Source organism: Giraffa tippelskirchi, chromosome 13 (genome assembly GCF_054371585.1).
Source record: "Giraffa tippelskirchi isolate mGirTip1 chromosome 13, T2T-mGirTip1v1.2.pri, whole genome shotgun sequence".
NCBI lineage: Eukaryota > Metazoa > Chordata > Mammalia > Artiodactyla > Giraffidae > Giraffa > Giraffa tippelskirchi.
Window position 1 is genome coordinate 11,373,050 of NC_137287.1, and position 17,271 is coordinate 11,390,320.

Here is a 17,271-nt window from a genome sequence, read left to right on the forward strand (position 1 = left end):
AAAGACCGTAGATGTGGATAGCAGTTAGGATGTTGGTAATGAAAGTCCAGATGAGGAGCTCTGAATTAAGGTAGTGACATGGAGTCACAGGGAGGTGGACAGATGGCAGAGAGATTAAGAAGGTGGGATTGATAGGAGTCAGCCCAGGCCTTGTGTCTATCTGATGTCTAGGATGGACATTCTGCTTGTCTACTCTGAACTCAAGATGTTTCCCCTTAAAAACGTTCAGTGGTCTACATTGACTGTAATCTGCCCTGAACAATTTTTTCATCATTATCTTTTACTAGTTTCTTCTGTGAATACATTGTGATCATGCTTTGCTTATTTATCCACTCCCCCACCATGCTTCGGAGAAGGCAATGGCACCCCACTCCAGTACTCTTGCCTGGAAAATCCCATGGACGGAGGAGCCTGGTAGGCTACAGTCCATGGGGTCGCTGAGAGTCGGACACGACTGAGCGACTTCACTTTCACTTTTCCCTTTCATGCACTGGAGAAGGAAATGGCAACGCACTCCAGTATTCTTGCCTGGAGAATCCCAGGGATGGCGGAGCCTGGTGGGCTGCCGTCTATGGGGTCGCACAGAGTCGGACACGACTGAAGCGACTTAGCAGCAGCAGCAGCAGTAGCAGCCACCATGCTTTCCCCCAGTCATTCCTGGATGAGGTTTTTATTCTATCTGTTCTAAATTACTGCAGTGAATGTCTAGGAATTTGGCAGTATTTCAAGAAAATATATGCATTGGAAAGCCTTGGTCTGCCTTTCTCAAGCACTAGAGAGAATCTTGACACTTGGTCTGAAGCATCATTGTGTATAAATAATTAACTCCTCTCCTGTACATCTGAATGGTATGAATTTGGTACTTTATTGAAGAGAATAGCCACTTCAGTCACTTTTGTTCTATGGATCAGAATAGAAATTATTTGTTTCTTGCTCCTCTCTCAGTTAGATTGCAAAATGAGTGCTAAGGATTCTAGCATTAATATGATTATTATTATTAGTGCTAAAAATTGACTTTGATTGCTCTCATCAGATTATTAAACACAAAATCCAAGGGGCTGAAAATATTTATTATGGCCAGTTCTGGTTCTGTTTTTGTGTAGAGCTTGTGGGGTAGAAATGACTTACAGGTCTCTGTGTCACACAAATACCTTGATAGATGCCCTATAGTTCTTGTGTAGAAAACATTGGAGACTTAATTTTTTTTTTTTTTTTGCCATGTCTCATGGCTTTCAGCATCTTAGCTCCTTGACCAGGAATGAAACTTGTGCCCTGCTGCAGTGGATGTAACAGAGTTTTAACCACTGGACCACCAGGGAAGTCCCTATGTTGGAGATTTTAGACTAATTTTAGCATCATACAAGTAAGCACAGAACAGGTTGCCCGGTTGAACCTTACAGAGAGAGCATTGTCACTTTCCACCAACGATACAGACTTTAGGGCCCTAGAACTCTGAAATTGAACCTCTTCTCAGTGATTATAGGCTTTGTGCCCCCACTGTGTATATAAGAAGGGAGGAACACTGGGACCATTCTGAGCATCCTCATAGTAATGTCTAAGAGTACATCAGTGAGGGTTATTCACAGCTAGGTGTTCACAGTGACTGATAACTTCTGATTTCAGATTTTTTTTTTTTTTTGATGTATATATAGGCTGACCTTTTGCCTTTTTGATACAGTCAAGTATTTGCTTGATCAGTGCTGAAGTAATAGAATTGTAATCCAAAATACTGAATTTTAAGCTTAAACTAATTTTTCAGTATTTTTACAACACATTTCTGTTGAGTAAATACTAAGGACCAGATATGGTATTGAGAGAGATTTGATGTGATGTTTAAGAGTTCTCTCCCTCAGGAGATTAATATTCTAGAACAAGCAGTGGTGATAACTATTTAAGTCACCTGATTGATCTGGAATTGCATAAAACTTTTACTGCAAGCATTGAAATAAGAATTTATCCTCTTTGCAGTAAATGTCTACCTTGTATCCATGAGGCTGTTGCAGCTTCACGCTTCCCTGCTGAAATGGCAGGTCACACAGACCTGATTGACTTTGGGTGTTTCCATGACTGTATGAAGTTGGATTTATTTTATCTCTCAGGGAAAACATGTGTTGGTGAGCAAGTATTATCATCTTCTCTTGCTTTTCTGTTTCAATGCAGCATCCTATTCAAAGAGGCAAATCCCAGATGTTTTGTTAGAAGAAATTTGTGGGCCAGATCACATAATACTTGGTGTGTTTGATGGCTGCTGGCTAATTAGCTTGGGACTTGTTACCTAGAGGTAACAAGGCGAGGGACTTGTACCCCCTCTGAAGTCTTCATTGCATTGTTAATACCAAAAGATGATCCCCTGACACTTGTTTTAAATGTGATTACTTCTTTTTTTCCTTTTCTTTTCAAAATTGAGGTACAATTAATGTAGAACATTATATTAACTTCACGAGTACAGTAGTATTTGTGTACATCGTGAAATGATCACCATAAGTCTACTTAACCCCTGTCACCATACATAGTTAAGAAACTTTTTTTTATTGTTATAAGAACTTTTAAGATCTGCTTTTTTTTTTTAAAGAAACTTTTGAATATTGACCCCATGGACTGTAGCCTGCCAAGCTCCTCTGTCCATGGAATTCTCCAGGCAAGAATACTGGTAGCCATTCTCTTCTCCTGGAGATCTTCCCGACCCAGGAATGGAACCCAGGTCTCTTGCATTGCAAGTAGATTCTTTGCTATCTGAGCCACCAGGGAATCCCCACGCATATGGTATTATTAACTATACAGTCAACCCTTGAACAACAAGAGGTTAGGGGCATTCATCCTGTACACAGCTGAACACCCACTGGTAACTTGACGGTCGGCTCTCCATATCCCAGTTCTCCATCTGCATATTGAAGCGGCTGCGATGGTGTGGTACTCTAGCATGTTCTTAGTGGAGGAAATCCACGTATCAGTGTGCTTGCACAGTTCAGACCTGTGTCATTTAAGGGTTTGTTGTCATCACTAAACGTGGTTATTTCTTGCAGCTTAATGATTTATTTGCCAAATGTTGGGATTTAGTTTCTTAGGGCATCCTGTTCCACACAGGTTTGAAAGCTGTGATTTACCGTGCCTGGTTACCATATCAATAAATCACATAGTGCTATTTTTGAGTGTTTAAAGAAGTACAGGAAAGGGTGCCATCAAGATGCTTGGTTCCTTCTGTGTAGTCTCAACCAGAAGTCTCCAAACTTTTTTGATTGTGTGCCCATACTGGCAAAAACATTTTGAATAAGCACCTCTGTTAAATATATATACGTGTGTGTGTGTGTTTGTGTATGTGTGCCCACCCAGGCATATCCAACTCTTTGCAACCCTATGAGCTGTATGTGGCCCACTGTGGCATCTCCTCTGTCCATGAGATTTTCCAGGCAAGAATACTGGAGTAGGTTGCTGTTTCCTCCTCCATGGGATCTTCCCAACCCAGAGATAGAACCCCTGTCTCCTGCTTCTGTCTCCTGCCTGCACTGGCAGGCAGATTTTTTTTTATCACTGCTCTACCTGGGAATACACATATACATTCATTTAGAAGTTTTATGTACTACTGGAACAATGTATTTTATAGATCATGAAACACACAAAAATTAGGAATTATTAAAAAATGAGATGAAAAACATTTACAAATAGACATTTTAATGTAGTGTTTATCCTGGTGGATGTCTTGCAGACCACTGGTGTAGACAGAAAGTGCCAAGGGTGCTTGGGAGGGAGATGTCATACCCTATGGCACATTGGGGCTTCCCAGGTGGCTCTAGTTGTACAGAACCCACCTACCAGTGCAGGAGATGCAAAAAAGAAATGGGTTTGATCCTTGGGCTGGGAAGAGGGCATGACAACCCTCTCCGGTATTCTTGCCTAGGGAATCCCATGGATGGAGGACCCTGGTGGGCTACAGTCCATAAGGTTGTGAAGAGTCAGACACCACTGAAGCGACTTAGCATGCACGCACGTGCATGGCACATGGATGGAGAGGGAGTTTTGGGTGAGACATAACCAATGAGTCATAGCAGGGCATGGAGGAAGACATAGGGCTTGGCACAAGCAGTAGGGAGCCATGGACTCTTCACAGGGAGTTCTGAGGTATAGGTGCTCAGTCTCTTAGTCATGTCTGACCCTTTGTGGCCCCATGGACTGCAGCCCACCAGGCTCTTCTACCAGTGGACTTTTCTAGGCAAGAATACTGGAACAGGTTGCCCTGCCTTTCTTCAGGGGATCTTACTGACTCAGGGATCGAACCTGAGTCTCTTGCGTCTCCTGCATTGGCAGGTGGGTTCTTTACCATTAGTGCCACCTGAGAAGCCCTCCTGAGGTACAGAAGTGGGCTCACTGGAGGTGAGTGGACAAGATCGAGGATGAGGGGGTGTGTGTGTGAGTGGCGAGAATGTGAGGATACAGGCTATGATCCCATCCCACAGAGAAACTGAGGTGAGAAAGAGAAATAGAAGGGTGGTGGCAGGTGAGGTGAGGAACTGGTCAATATTTGGGAACTGCTGAGTGGCCAGCAATTTTCTTTTGATGATTTTAGGGCTGCTAAGGAGGAAGTGAGTCTTGAGGGCTACGGGAAGAGAGGTGTGTATCAGGGAAAACTGAGGAGAGGCATATGGAGAGAACTGGCCACATTCAGACCCTTACTGTCCCCAGTTCCACTTCAGCTTTTTAAGGACTGCAGCAGTTTTTTTAGGAAATGGTTTGTTTACCTCTTCCTCCTCTTCTTTCAGGTTAACTTACAGGAACCAGTTTTCACAGCCTGGGTCAAAGCTGAGTTATTACGAGGCAGGAAATACTTTCCCAGTTGTGTTATCTCCTTTCAGGCTTTCTTCTCTTGCACTTTTCTCTTGGAGGAGATAGATGTGTAGCTACAGCCTCCGCAGCCCCTGTGAACGTGATGGATCTGAGACTTTCAGAGATCAATCTGGCACAGAAAGTAAAGAAGCAGCCATATGACTCTCTTAGAGGCAGAGTTTTCTTCCCTTGGACAGGATAGAGCTTTAATTGAATCCAAATCACATCTCATCCCATGAATGTTGGAGAGCAGTACATTTTTAACTAGGAAGAGCATCCATTATTTATTAGCCATGATGCTAATTTACCCTGAGTGTGTGTCTTAGCTGGCTATTCATCCCTGTGTGGCCTCTGATGTAATGCCATTGTGCTCCCATACTCAACTAAGAGCTCTGAAGATTTTCTAGGCTTGTGTTTTCCTGAAGCTGCTTTTTTTTTTTTTTTTAATGTGTACTAAAATATTTACTCACTGATACCATATTGCACTGCAACTGAAAAGAGGAGGGGAAAGTGGGAATTCCTGTTGCTATGACTCTTTTTTGCTTTTACACCTGAGGTCCTTTTGGGAAGTCCTCTCTAGGGGAGCCTTCACTCAACAATGGGCTTTGGGAAATGGAGTGGGACTTATACAGTTATACTTTGACACTGCTACTTTATCCATGATTTGGTACTGTTTCGCTCCAGGATACATATCTGGATCTCGCAGTTAAAGCTGTCTGATACTTGGAACATCTGCCTTTAGAAGGTACAGGCACATTTTGGTGTCCCTTATAGCATTCCCACCAACACAGACACACCCAGGGCTTCCCTCATGGTTCAGTGGGTAAAGAATCTGCCTGCAGTGCAGGAGACACTGGAGATGAGGGTTTGATCCCTGGGTCAGGAAGATCCCCTGGAGGAAAATGGTAACACACTCCAGTATCTTGCCTGGGACAGAGGAGCCTGGTGGGCTACAATCCAAAGGGTTGCAAAGAGTCAGACATGACTGAGTGACTAAACACACACATGCATGCATAGCATCTGCCCCATCTCTTTGCCAGGTTAGTTGTTCCTTGAACAACACAGATTTGAACTGTGCCAGTGCTCCTGGATTTTTTCAGTGGTAAATCCCGGAACTTCCCTGGTGGTCCAGTGGTTGAGACTTCACCTTCTAATACAGCGAGTGGGGTTTCAGTCCCTGCTCAGGAACAAAGATCCCACAGGCCTCAGGGTCAAAAAGCTAAAACAGAAAACAGAAGCAATATAATAACAGATTGAATAAAGACTTGAAAAATGGCCCACATAAAAAATTCTTAAAGAAAAAAAAGGAAGTGCTGCAGTGAAGCATGCCCTTCGGTTGGTTGAATCTGCAGATGTGGAGCTACTGACATGGAGGGCCAAGTGTAAATTGTAAGTGGGTTTTTTATGGTGAGAAGTGAGGTGGCCCTAAATCCTGCATTATTCAGGCACCAGCTTTGTATGCATGTTCTGCCTGTTCGTAGAGGTGTAATTGTGATGATGGCTAACATGGACTCAGCATCACTTAGATCCAGAAACTGTTCTAAGAACTTCATATGTATTAACTCATGTAACAATCCTATGAGGTAAATACTACTGTTATCTCTGTGTTCTGCCTTTTCATGCTAGGGGAAACCATTAGGCCATTCAGGTATGACCTATATCAAATGCCTTATGATTATACAGTGGAAGTGATGAATAGATTCAAGAGATTAGATCTAGTAGACAGAGTGCCTGAAGAACTATAGACAGAAGTTTATAACATTGTACAGGAGTCAGTAACCAAAACCATCTCAAAGAATAACAAATGCAAGAACGCAAAGTAGTTGTCTTAAGAGCCTTACAAATGGCTGAGAAAAGAAGAGAAGCAAAGCAAGGGAGAAAGGGAAAGATATAACCAACTCAATGCTGAGTTCCAGAGAATAGCAAGGAGAGATAAGAAGGCCTTCTTAAATGAACAATGCAAAGAAGTAGAGGAAAACAATAGAATGGGAAAGACTAGAGATCTCAAGAAAATTGGTGATATCAAGGGAATATTTCATGCAAGTATGGGCACGATAAAGGACAGAAATGGTAAGGACCTACGTAACAAAAGCAAAAGAGATTAAGAAGAGGTGGCAAGACTACCAGAAGAACTGTACAGAAAAGGTCCGGATAACCACAGTGCTGTGGTCACTCACCTAAAGCCAGACATCCTGGAGTGTGAAGTCAAGTGAACCTTAGGAGGCATTACTGTGAACCTGGTGGAGGTGGTGGATTTCCAGCTGAGCTATTTAAAATCCTTAAAGATGATGCTGTTAAAGTGCTGCACTCAATATTATCAGCAAATTTGCAAAACTCAGCAGTGGCCCCAGGACTGGGAAAACTCAGATTTCATTCTAATCTCAAAAAAGGGCAATGCCAAAGAATGTTCAGACTACCAAACAGCTGTACTCATTTCACATACTAGGAAGGTTATACTCAAAATCCTTCAAGTTAGGCTTTAGCAGTACGTGAACTGAGAACTTCCAGATGTAGAAAATGGGTTTGGAAATGACAGAGGAAACCAGAGATCAAATTGCCGACATTTGTTCGATCATAGAGAAAGCAAGGGGATTCCAGAAAAAACATCTACTTCTGCTTCAGTGATTACACAAAAGCCTTTGACTGTGTAGATCACAACAAACTGTGGAAAATTATTAAAAAGGTGGAAATATCAGACCACCTTACCAGTTTCCTAAGAAACCTGTATGCTGGTCAAGAAGCAACAGTTAGAACCTTACATGGAACAGCAGACTGGTCCAAAATTGGGAAAGAAGTATGACAAGGCTGTGTATTGTCACTCTGTTTATTTAACTTATATGCAGAGTACATCATGCGAAATGCCAGGCTGGATGAATCCCAAGCTGGAATCAAGATTTCCAGGAGAAATATCAATAACCTCAGATAGGCAGATGATAACCAGTCTAATGGCAGAAAGTTGAAGAAGAACTAAAGAGCCTCTTGATGAGGGCGAAAGAAGAGAGTGAAAAAGCTGGCTTGAAACTCAACATTCAAAAAACGAAGATCATGGCATCTGGTCCCATCACTTCATGGCAAACAGATGGGGAAAAGTGAAAGCGGTAACAGATTTTATTTTCTTGGGCTCCAAAACCACTGCAGATGGTAACTACAGCCATGAAATTAAAAGACGCTTGCTCCTTGGAAGAAAAGCTATGACAAATCTAGACAGCATATTAAAAACCAAAGACATCACTTTGCCAACAAGATTTGCATAGTCAAAACTAGGGGTTTTCCAGTACTCATGTATGGATGTGAGAGTTGGGCCGTAAAGAAGGCTGTGCTGAAGAACTGATGCTTTCAAATTGTGGTGCTGGAGAAGACTCTTGAGAGTCCCTAGGATGGCAAATAAATCAAACCAGTCAATTCTAAAGGAAATGAATCCTGAATATTCACTGGAAGGACTGATCCTGAAGTTGAAGCTCCAATATTTTGGCAACCTTATGCGAAGAGCTGATTCATTAAAAAAGACCCTGATGCCAGGAAGGATTGAAAGCAGAAGGAAAAGTGGATGACAGAGGATGAGATGGTTAGATAGCATCACAGACTCAATGAACATAAACTTGGGCAAACTCCAGGAGATAATGAAGGACAGGGAAGCCTGTCGTGCTGCAGTTCACGGGGTGGCAAAAAGCCAGATGTGACTTCACGACTGAACAACAGTACCAATCTCTATGTTATACATGAGGAAAACATGAAGTTATAAGTTGTAAATAAGTTGCCTAGTGAGCCTAGTGCAGGCTGTGGAGTGAAAAGCTGAACTGAAATACCTGTTTTGCCACTTAACCAATCACAACGCCTGGTGTTTTCATCTGAAAATTGGTTTACCAATGGTACCTTCTCATTGGACTATGGAGGGTGTGTAATTCTACACATTGCAAACTTTAAAAAAGCATCAGCCACCACCACCCACCATCATCACCACCCATATCTTCATCATCATAGTCATCTGTCCACTCACATGAGATAGTTCAAACCCCTGACTAGGGCAGTCTCAAAGGATAATTTCCTTTCGTCGTCAGAGAATTGTTGAGCTTTACCCCCTTGAAAGTAAAGGGAGTACTCCTTTATTTCCTTCCTTGAAAATACAGTGGCTGAGAAATTGGAAATGGTAAGCCTTTTCCAAGCTGGAAGCCAGGTAGGATATTTTCAGATAGAAAGATATTTGTTTTTCCCTATTCTCTTCTCTCCTCCCCCTTTCTACCCCTGCTCACCTCTAGGGGGCAGGGATGAGAGTAGATGGGACTAGAGGAGAGGGTATTGAGAATGTTTGTAAAAGAAAAAGTAACCACCAAACATGTATGCAGAACAACTCCAGCATTTAATTAAGGCCTGCATCTCTTTGTCAGCCAGCAACTCTTCTCATGGTGAGAGAGGCAGAAAGCCTTGTCACTGTCTCTGGAATTATTTGTATAATTCAGCAGCTGTTTCCCTCAGATGCTTACCACACAGGGTTGGGTTATAAAGACGTACGAGGAGAATTGCTGAGGTTCAGACACTTGTGTTCACTGTTCAGCTGAGAGCCACTTAGGCTGTTCTTGTACAAATGCATTAGATTATGGTTAAGCAGCTTATGGACATAAAAACACATTAGAACTTTACAGCACTCTATAAATTATAGTTTTTGCAGCATTCACAGCCACAATGCTAGGTAATTACATTCATTAATCTACTACTAAGAGCACATAAAGTTGCCTCCCGAATGGTACTGTATGTGTCAGTGCTCAGCTGGGAAGGAGAGCTTTTCCCCCTCCTTTGTTGCATCTCTCCCTATTCTATTAAGTCTTAACGCAGGAAGATTTTGGATGGCGCATTGAGGGATTCCCTAATACAGTCCAAGAAACCCATTTCTCTTAAGGTTAGGCTCCAACAGGAAGCCTTGTAGATAATCTTTTTATGTTGAAGTGCATCTAGTAACTATCCTGGATGCATTTATTTTCTTTTTGAAAATGGACAGATGTCTCATTTGGAAAACCAGCAGAGGTAAAGCAGTTGAAAAGAGATTTATGATGGAATCAGTATCAAACACTTTTTCATGCCTTCTTTTTTCCTGTCCCTAGGAACAGTTTACATGGTGGTCTTTTTACTTTTGGATGTATCATGAGTACAAAGGGTTGTTCTCTTCCCATGCCAAACCTTCCTGAAGTTTCCATCTATCCATTTCATGTGGTGATGGGAAATTCATTTTTCTTTCTTTCTTTTCCCGGCAACTTTTTCACTTCTTATAAATTATGGAAGGCAGATTTTGGGGAAAAAAAGATGAAAATTTATGTGGTGTTATTATTCCAAAGAGCAAATTGCACAATTTTTTTTCCTTTTATTTTACAGAGTAAGTAGACCAAGTGATGTGCTTATTTAAAAAAAACACAAAAAGGAATAGAGAAGTGTGGAAAGACTGAGTTTGAAATCAGTGTAAATCCTGGGCAGCGCTCCAACTACATCCCAGGCTGCTGCATTCGGGGCCATGCATGCAGCATGAGCTCTAGTGTCACCAGCTCTGCATTGAATCCTGGTGTTGTCTTCAAGCCGTGTGACCCTGGTCAAGTTAATCCATAGTAATAGAATGACTAACTCTAGTCTGTTCCAGAAACTGTATTACTTGATTTAATTCAAATAGCTACTTTATAAATTAGTTGCGAAACTTAGCCCCTATTTGATGGAAATAAGAAAAACTGAAGCTACACAGGGTGTTATGGTAATTAAAAGAGGTAGTATAATATACAGTACATCACTCTGTACACCAAAAGACACTCAATACACACAGTCTTAAGGCTATATGAAGAATAGGTCCCACCATCAATCCTCAGTTGCCAAAGACAGCATTTTATAATGACTGAGAGTTTCCCTTTGTAATGACTAGGAGCATGATTGTATTAGCTAGGAAGAAGAATTCCTCACTTAGCATTTATTATCTGCTTTATGCTAGGAAATACCCGAGGCACTTCCCACAGATTTCATTAGGCCTCATAACTCTATCCCTGTCCTGGAGCAGTAAAAATGGAGATCTAAACAGGCTGGAGATTTGCACAAGGTCACAAAGCCACAGAGTGGCCACACCAGGGCTCAGACCCAGATCTAACTGCCGCCAGAGCACCTGCTTGTGTCATTCCTAGAATGAGCAAAGACACAGTGTATTGATAGCAGTGAGGGGCAGTGCTTTTCTTAGCATGAAGTTTCTACTGTGGAAAATAATATAAGAAACTGATGTCATAGGATCTCTGTCAGTCAAAGAGTCTGATGTAAGCAGCTTTGGCTTCATGTCCTTCAAAGCAGCCCCGGCTTTTAGGGTGGGGTGCAGAGTTCCTTTCTTCAGCAGGCAGGATGGCATTCTTGGTTCCTGAGGAACCAAGAAATTTTGTGGACTACCCACAGCACTAAACGGTATTGTAACATTGGATAACTGCTGAGAAGAAAAGTGGTGGCTCCAGTGTAAATCAGTGTGCTGACGAGGGGACGAGAGACTGCAGGGTGCTATTAGCCCCAGCGTCTCACTTCCAACCCATCTCCCCTTCCCTCTCTTTCCAAACACCTGCCATATTGGATTACAGCTGAAGTCACCACAGCCTGCAGCTCCTCAGGGCAGGGCCGACGCCATGTGTGGGTGCAGGGTACTAGCAACGTGACAGCAACTAGACCAGGGGAAGGGGGAAGTCTCCCTCAAACTCGTTGCCATCCAAGGTGTAGTTTAAACCACAGGCTCAGTGTTTGCTCCATGACTGATTTCCCTGCCAGCCCATCTGCTTGCTCGCACACCCTCCCAAGCTCTCCCAGCAGGATGGGCCTTTATCGTCTCAGGTCCTGCAGAGCTGTGCTCTCTCACTGTGGTATTGATATCAGTCTTAGCAGCCATCATGTATTCTGACTCCTCCACTGATTACGAGCGTGTATGCTGTTGCCAGTTTGTTTAGCCAGTGGTTGCTTTTCATAGCTTGTGAATGGGATTTGACTTTTATGAATGTGATTTGCTGAGCTTGTGGTGGCATCAATAAAACCTCCCAGGATGTAGAAGGGTTGATTTTCCTACATCTAGATGACATTTTCCAGCCCCCTTTCCTTAGGGGACGAAGGCCCAGTGTCACACCACATGCTTTTGTGTGAGAGAAGGTAAGGAAATTTTTTAAAGAGGAGGAAATGGTTTCAAGGATGTAACTTGCAGACACAGTTCTGAGATATATGCCTGTGAGGGTGCACAGGGTTCCCCCACTCTCTGAAAGTAAGAGTGTTCCTGTGAAATATTTCGTAAGCCAAAATGGCATAGATCCAAGAAGCAACTACCTTAGGACACATTTTGCTAACGGATGCACAAAATAAATCAATATAAAGCACAGATGTTCACAGACACTATTCAAAGGTATGGCAACTAGATGCTGAGATGCAGAGTGTAGTTCCCAGGGAAGGAGTTTGGTGGGGTCACTCTTGCTGTTTGGGGTGGATGCTGCCTATCTAAGAGCATTTTGCAGAACAGACACTGAATACTATTTTTGCTTTTTACCTCTTTCCATAAAAGTGAAAAATCCTCTTTGGATTTCTTTTGGTTAGGGGAAACAGATGCAAATGTAGATTTTTTTGTAAAAGTGAAGTGGCATAAAGTGAACTTTGGAAAAGTGGGGGATACCTATATGTGTGAGCTTTAGGGATGGGCAGAATGGGCTATGTACCAAGTAACTTAAAACTACTGAGTTAAACTGTGGACGGCTCTTATGGAGAAATTAAAGTGCTGCTTCTTAAAAACGAGTGAACATTTTCAGAAGGGACTCTCGAGTCTTTCAGCAAATCTCTGTGGCTTATGTTTTTATATAGCAATCATTTTCTCAAATCAGACATCCCTGTGCCTATTAGGTAAACACAGAAAGCATAGATTATGAATTAAACATATCGACAGCATTTCAAGTGCTATCAGAGAACATTTAATTCAGTTTAATTTTGTGATAAATCTCATGTTTAATCCTCTGGTTACTCTGTAATCATGTCTCTATTGATCTTTTCTGAATGACTGCCTGCAGTTTAATAAACTTTGCCATTAACCCAGAGCTTCTAAAGGGAGAGATTGATTCCATTATCAAATCTGATAGACCCAATAAGTATCTAAACATCACTAAATCTATCTATAGGAAGCTTTGGTATAGAGACAAGGCTGTGACTTGTTCAACAAACTGAGTAAAAGTTTGGGCATCTTTGCATGACGTAATTGCCTCAAACTTAGTATCCAGGTCTCTTGTGCAAACTGACACTGCCTCTCAGGTCAGTGGGTACCTCTTAAGTACTTTTCTGTGTTCTGTGAAAGCCTGCAGGGTAGTTCATTGTATTTTTCCCCATATGATGCTAAAGGAAAGAAAATGCTTCTGGTTAAAATCTGAAATAGAAGATGGGGGTTGATGGGAAAGGCAGTGGAAGGGAGAGTGCATTCATAGGCTGGAACCATATGAACAGTCTCCCAGACTGGGAAGTCTTGTCATGAAACCTGTGTTTGTGTTTCATTTAGTGATAGAGCATTTGAAATATGTGCTAAACAAGAATTTCTGCTTTATTATTTTTTTTTTTTGCACGTGTGGGTATTTATAGCTGCTGCCATTATCCATTAATATTTATTGAGCCAGATAGGCAGAACATGTGGAATTCAGGGTCTGGAGCATTTGTGTAGTTTCTTTTCTTTTTTTTTTTTTTTTAAGGTCAGAAGGGTGTCATTCTCTGCCACTTTTCACCCTAGAAATAAAATGGTGAAAATTGTCAGTTTTAGAGAAAAACCAAAGCTTTTATGTCTGTCTGGATTTGTATTGCTGATCTGAATCCTTCAGAAAGAGTTCAAATGCTTGATGTAAGGGGCATAACCTTTCCCTAATTATGCTTTGGAGGGTAAATGGAGGTGAGAAGAAGGATTTTATAATGAGACAGTACTAAACTATAATTTAAAATTTTCTTCAAACAAAAGGTCATAATCCTGACTCTTACAAATAAGGCTCTAATGACCTGGTATTAGGGAATGAGACTAGGATTAGAGTCAAGGGACCCCAAGCGTGTTGACAAGAGCTGACTCTCTGACTTTGGGATGTCATTTGTATATCAAACCTCCGTTTCCTCATTTAGAAAATGAAAATGATGGTGCCTGTTGTATGGGGTTATTAGGAAATCAAATGAAATGATGATTTTAAAAGATAAGCTTGTTGTACACTTGCAACTCTCAGTTGCTGTACAAATATTAGTGGTTGTGAAAAGTCACAAATTAGTCCTTGCTTTATATTCAGAAATTTGTCTTGACCTTTTATTAAATCTTGTCTAGTTCTCAAATCAAATCAGAACCATGCCTAGTTCTCAAACTCAAAAGAGCATACTTTTATATCAGAGAAATCTCATACAGACATTTAATTGTGGAAAACATGATCTGTAAGCAAACGTGCTATTGAATCAGTGAATTCTTAAGGCTACATTGGTTGAATGTTTTATATGTGTTAAATAACCTCCGAGGATAATAATAACATCAGAGAGTTTGATGCAACCTAAGAGATTATCTCATGGAGGACCCTAAGTTTTCAGACATTTCAATTTCAGACACTGAAACAGGTTGGTCTGTGCCATTGACAAGCCAGTTAAGATTAGTTTGAGAAAGGATGTGACAATTGTTTGTGGAGTGTGGGGAGGTATTAATATATATACTCATGGGTATGCTGGTTTTCTACATCACTGTTCTGTGAATGAATGGATGCCTGCTTATTTCCATTGGAAAGTTGACTACAGTTTCTGGGAAATTGGGAGAAAGTTATAGAATTAGTACTGAAGGAATTAATTATTTCAACGTTCTCTAAAAACCTATTTGAACTACTTGAAAAACTCGAGCCATAAAGGCATTGTCTTTTATCAATATACCCTACCCAATATGCTGTATAAACTATTTATATTCGAGCTACATAATGTGAATTTTGCCAGAAGTGACTTTTCCTGTTACTGAATAATCCTAAACACTAAGTTACCTTTTGTGTAATCGTTTCCTGTTTGCTGAGTGGACAGAATTAGGCCTTGTGTGTGTGAGAGAGAGAGAGAGAAAGAGGAAGATTTTGTTCTACTAAGTGAGCCTTTCCAAAAAGTAGTTACTCATACCCATACACCACCTCTGTTTCTATGAAAGCACAGCCAGCCTTAACTAAAGTCAAATATCAAGGTGTTATCAACTGCCTGTTCAGTTCAGTTCAGTCGCTCAGTCGTGTCCGACTCTTTGCGACGCCATGAACCGCAGCACGACAGGCCTCCCTGTCCATCACCAACTCCCGGAGTCCACCCAAATCCATGTCCATTGAGTTGGTGATGCCATCCAACTATCTCATCCTCTGTCGTCCCCTTCTCCTACTGCCCTCAATCTTTCCCAGCATCAGGGTCTTTTCCAGTGAGTCAGCTCTTCGCATGAGGTGGCCGAAGTATTGGAGTTTCAGCTTCAACATCAGTCCTTCCAATGAACACCCAGGACTGATCTCCTTTAGGATGGACTGGTTGGATCTCCTTGCAGTCCAAGGGACTCTCAAGAGTCTTCTCCAACACCACAGTTCAGAAGCATCAATTCTTCTGCGCTCAGCTTTCTTTATAGTCCAACTCTCACATCCATACATGACCACTGGAAAAACCATAGCCTTGACTAGAGGGACCTTTGTTGACAAAGTGATGTCTCTGCTTTTTAATATGCTGTCTAGGTTGGTCATAACTTTCCTTCCAAGGAGTAAGCGTCTTTTAATTTCATGGCTGCAGTCACCATCTGCAGTGATTTTGGAGCCCAGAAAAATAAAGTCTGACACTGTTTCCACTGTTTCCCCATCTATTTGCCATGAAATGATGGGACTGGATGCCATGATCTTAGTTTTCTGAATGTTGAGTTTTAAGCCAACCTTTTCACTCTCCGCTTTCACTTTCATCAAGAGGCCCTTTAGTTCTTCTTCACTTTCTGCCATAAGGGTGGTGTCATCTGCCTATCTGAGGTTATTGATATTTCTGCCGGAAATCTTGATTCCAGCTTGTGCTTCTTCTAGCCCAGCGTTTCTCATGATGTACTCTGCATAGAAGTTAAATAAGCAGGGTGACAATATACAGCCTTCACGTACTCCTTTTCCTATTTGGAACCAGTCTGTTGTTCCATGTCCAGTTCTAACTGTTGCTTCCTGATCTGCATACAGGTTTCTCAAGAGGCAGGTCAAGTGGTCTGGTATTCCCATCTCTTTCAGAACTTTCCACAGTTTATTGTGATCCACACAGTCAAAGGCTTTGGCATAATCAATAAAGCAGAAATAGATGTTTTTCTGGAACTCTCTTGCTTTTTCGATGATCCAGCGGATGAAAAAGCAAAATGGCTGTCTGAGGAGGCCTTACAAATAGCTGTGAAAAGACGAGAAGCGAAAAGCCAAGGAGAAAAGGAATATACCCTTTTGAATGCAGAGTTCCAAAGAGTAGCAAGGAGAGCTAAGAAAGCCTACCTCAGCGATCAGTGCAAAGAAATAGAGGAAAACAATAGAATGGGAACGACTAGATATCGCTTCAAGAAAATTAGAGATACCAAGGGAACAGTTCATGCAAAGATGGGCTCAATGAAGGACAGAAATGGTAGGTTCCTAACAGAAGCAGAAGATATTAAGAAGAGGTGGCAGGAATACACAGAAGAACTGTACAAAAAAATCTTCATGACCCAGATAATCATGATGGTGTGATCACTCACCTAGAGCCAGACATCCTGGAATGTGAAGTCAAGTGGGCCTTAGGAAGAATCACTACGAACAAAGCTAGTGGAGGTGATGGAATTCCGGTTGAGATACTTCAAATCCTGAAAGATGATGCTGTGCAAGTGCTGCACTCAATATGTTAGCAAATTTGGAAAACTCCGCAGTGGCCACAGGACTGGAAAAGATCAGTTTTCATCCCAATGCCGAAGAAAGGCAATGCCAAAGAATGCTCAAACTACCACACATTTGCACTCATCTCACACGATAGTAAAGTAATGCTCAAAATTCTCCAAGCCAGGCTTCAGTAATATGTGAACCGTGAACTTCCAGATGTTGAAGCTGGTTCTAGAAAAGGCAGAGGAGCCAGAGGTCAAATTGCCAACTACCTGTTAGTAGAGGCTTAATTTCTTAAGAGCCAGAGCTAGAAGGACATATTAGTGGTCCTCTTTTTTTCCCCCACTTTATAAGATCTGACTCACATGAGGATTTTTTGTTTTCTTTCCTTTTTTCTCTTCTAGGGAAGGTTAAAGGAAAGAGGATCAGAACTGGTTTAGCGTGGCAGAAAAGAATGCAGGACTTCTCCATGACTTGGAGTCCCAGTCCTTATTTTGCTTTTTATTTTCCCTGTGGTTCATTTCATTTCACTCTCTGAAATGAGTGGATGCACTGCCTCTCAAGTAATTAAAGATGCACTTAGGGGCAGACATTGCTCATTTAAAATGAA

The 17,271-nt window shown here is 41.7% G+C and overlaps 1 protein-coding gene and 1 long non-coding RNA gene across 8 annotated transcripts in view; both read left to right on the plus strand.

Annotated features, from left to right (window-relative positions):
* AUTS2 (activator of transcription and developmental regulator AUTS2) overlaps positions 1 to 17,271 on the plus strand; it is a 1,212,852-nt gene that overhangs the window by 268,466 nt on the left and 927,115 nt on the right. The gene's annotated exons all lie outside the window — the stretch shown is intronic.
* The window catches only part of LOC145532599 (uncharacterized), a 185,647-nt gene that overhangs the window by 167,381 nt on the left and 995 nt on the right, over positions 1 to 17,271 (plus strand). The window lies entirely within an intron of this gene.